Source organism: Panthera onca, chromosome B4, assembly GCF_046562875.1.
Source record: "Panthera onca isolate mPanOnc1 chromosome B4, mPanOnc1 haplotype 2, whole genome shotgun sequence".
Classification (NCBI taxonomy): Eukaryota; Metazoa; Chordata; class Mammalia; order Carnivora; family Felidae; genus Panthera; species Panthera onca.
Window position 1 is genome coordinate 61,006,764 of NC_138345.1, and position 3,764 is coordinate 61,010,527.

The following is a 3,764-nucleotide window of genomic DNA, read 5'->3' on the forward strand; positions in this document are numbered from 1 at the left end:
GATGCAAGCCTGCTAGAGGATTTTGCAAGGTAGATGGTGACGCACACGTCCATGTTTTGTTCGCTGGGCAGAATTGACCCCACAGGCTGTAAGATTGGATACTATTTTCCAAATATTTCATGTGGAAGAATTAACAATGAGAAAGCCAAACCTAATTGCCCTTATTTCATCAGTTAGTAGCAATAGGCAAAAGTTTCTTTTAGTTCATATACTTGTCTTGAGTTAAGTAACCATTTCTTTTGTTATAAATGAATCTGGTTCTTAAATGTTTGCTTTACTATGCAGTTCTCTGCTTCTCTGAAACTCAGCTTTTAAGAGATTTAAGAAAATTATTGCGTAATATTACCTATTGTCCAAATGGTGCAGGAAAGGAATACCAAACACTTTCAACTAGCTGTTCTAATACTGTCTGTATTTATTTATTATTCATTCAACCAACATGCATTCAGCATGTATTACACGCCAGACATAGTTTAAACTGAAATAAAGACATTTCTCAGGGACCTCAAGGATTCATGGAGACCCCCCCCCCCCATGTTATAAACTATGACACAGTGAGAAAAATGCTAATAGAGAGGTATACCTCCATGCTTATGGATGAAAAAAGTAATAGGAAGATGCACATGTATGTGGGGTGGGGGTGGGGGTGATGTTCATGGAATTTTCAAATACTGAACAGGAATTTGCCAGGTGCCTGAGAGGGGAAGAGCATTTCAGGCAAATGCATCAGACTCTCCGAAACCTTGGAGATGTGAAATAGCCTGGCATGTTTGGGAAACTGCAAAAAGACAGTTAAGGCTGAACCAGAGGCAGTGAGTTAGGGAAAGTAGGGAGACACAATCATAAAGGGGGGGAGAAGCCAGACTGTCAAGGACCTTTTATGTTTATCAAGGAAAGGAGCTGATAGGGGTAAAAAGTCATTGAAAGGTGTTAATCAGAGAAGTATCCCGATTAGTTTTGTACTTTAGGTACCAGAGGCAATAGTGTAGAATACAGTTTCAGGAGGAAAGGAAGATGGGAAAGCCTGTAGGCAGGGAGGTCTGGTCGGAGGCTAGTGCAACAGGATAGGTTAGAAATGATGAGAGTCTGAAGAAAGACAGAAATTGTGGTCATGGAGTGGATTCCAGAGATATCCATAGACTCAGACTTAATGACCTACTGGGTAAGTGAGTAACAAAGAGGAAGTGATCCTAAAGCTTCTGACTTGGACACTAAAATCAAACCAAGTGGAGAATTGGAAAGAACATAAAGGGGATTTAATGTTGGATAAGTTTAAGGTGTTGGTGATATATCTACTAAACGTGTCTGGTAGGAGCCTAGAAACACAAATCTGGAGTTCAAGGGAATGGTCTGTGCTGAAGATAAAAAGTCGAGTCATAAATACATGGTACCTGGTATTACAGGAATGGATAAGTGTGCCATGAGGAGTATATAGAGAACAGACATGAGCAAGGACAGAATCTTAGAGGAAAACCAGGGTGTGAAAGGACCTAATGTAGAAAAAAGAAGCCAAGGAGGGGGAAGGAAATAGAGCAAATAGAGATAGAAGGTGATGAAGTAACCACTACATAAAGAAAGGCAGGCACTTCAAATGGAGTTTGGTAAATATTTTGAATTCTAGGAAAAATTTGTTGCAATAATAATTGACCAGTGCCTGTTAAATTTTGCAGCCCCAGGGCCTTTGGAGACCATCACAAGACAATTTTCTGAATGAAGGAGGGAGAAGCCAGATTGCAATGGATTCACAAGTGGAAAGGAGAGGAGTCAGTGACAACATCAAGGTTGGTTACTATCAAGAAGTTTGAGTGTGAACAGAGGTAAATGAAGGTGAGCTTTCTTTCCCTCTTCCTCTTTTCCACTTCTTTTCTCTTTTTCTCTTCTCTCTTCTCTTTCTTCCTCCCCCTTCTCTTCCTCCTCCTTGTTCTCTTTCTGAGAAATAAAAGAGTTTTAAGCTACAATAAAGAGGTGCTATTCTAAAGAGATGCTCTTATTAGGGACGTTACTACAAACATCTGCTTTTGGGAATAATTCTTTCATATTAGGTTTTTCTCATCTGTAGTTATGTTTCTAAGGGCACTGATCTGTAGTAAACCAGCCTCTATGTTAATAGCCCTTCTCCCTAAAGCAGAATTCTACTGTGTTTACTTACACAGAAGCGTATGTGGAGTGAAGCCACCAGCTAAAAATTGCAAGAATACTGAAATTGACACTCTTTCAGCTCAATGTGTAAGAGTGCCGTACTTATCATAGTCTTTTGAATTATTTTCTTTATTGAGTCTACTTGATAGATCAAACAGTAACTTTAAAACAACTCAATAAGGATTATTTTGTATAAAGTTGAAAGCATTATGGGTAATTTTATGACAATTATGTATAACATGCTCGAGTCTCTCCTCAGGTTTCTTACATATGTAAAAAGAAACAAAATGCATAAGGTGCTTTAAATCCATATGGTTCTTATATTTGGGAAACTTAAGACTGCTTTTAGATATTACCTTAGTAATCCTCATGGATTTTTAGGTTATTTTTTTTCTGAATTCCATATCATCACCTCAGGTGGAAAGTAAGATATGTGTCATTATGACAAATTTTGCCTCTATCCCAGGAAATGTAGCTCTTGCAGACAGTTTTGGCTGACTACTTGGTTTTGAAAGTCCCACTAAAATGAACTACTCTGTTAACTGCTTTTCTACTCACAGCCTCTATTTTACAGGTGAGAAAACTTACATGTGTAGCTCCACAGAACTTTAGGGCAGAGAAAAATATGGAAGGTTAGGACTGTTTGTTGCTCGTAACCGAAAAGGAGAGTAACCGGAACTGATAATAGAAAGGGTGCCATGAATCCAGGCAGGTTCTATCACTTATTTCTTGTCTCCATTTAATTTCTCTATATTTTCTAATCCTGCTTCCTCTGTATCCTGGTCAGTAAGGTAGAATATGGCCCAGGTTTACGTGCCATGACATTAAATATGCTCAACAACATTAAATACTGAAATTTTCTCTCCACCACAGTTACTAAGCCTTGGGGAAGAGACATTGATTGATGCCAACTCATAGTCCAATCAGCCATGGGCCAGAAATGAATTCATGGTCTACAATGGTTTTGGGGAGTATATCCCTGTAGCTTGGGGGTGGAGTAGGAGTTAGTTAAGGGTATGGCTGTAGACTAAGCAGATATTCCAAAATGTGCCCATCAGAAAAGCTACTCCCCCACCTTGTCCACACCCCCTGCCACAAATATACCATTTTATACGTAAGGAAACATTCCCTAGAATATTAAATTATTTGGCTAAGGTTATAAAATGAGAAGTCCTAATCCAGTGCTATTTTGGTATGTGACTTAACTTTCTTGACAGTGGATGTATTAGCACTAAGAAACTTTACCAAAAAACCAGTTTGCTTCTCTTCATATCACTCTAAATCTCATAGTCCCCTTTCTCTTATTTTCCTATTTGTTTCTTTCTAAGAAATTAGAGAAAATGCTACATGAAAGTAAGAGAGACAATTTTTCAAAAGATCCTACCTCGGTAATATATTGACTTATCAATTTGTTTTTATGCTCAGTAAGCATGTTTTATATACAAGTGGGAGGGAGAGTTGTCTCTAGAACATGAGGATGAAAGAATCAAAACACATGACCTCTACTCTCCCCAAATAGGTTTCCTGAATAATCGAGAAAATAATATATCTATATATGAACAAAATAGATAGCATAAGCAAATGTATAGCAATGTAAGCCAAACTGCATGTAAATTTCTGAGGAA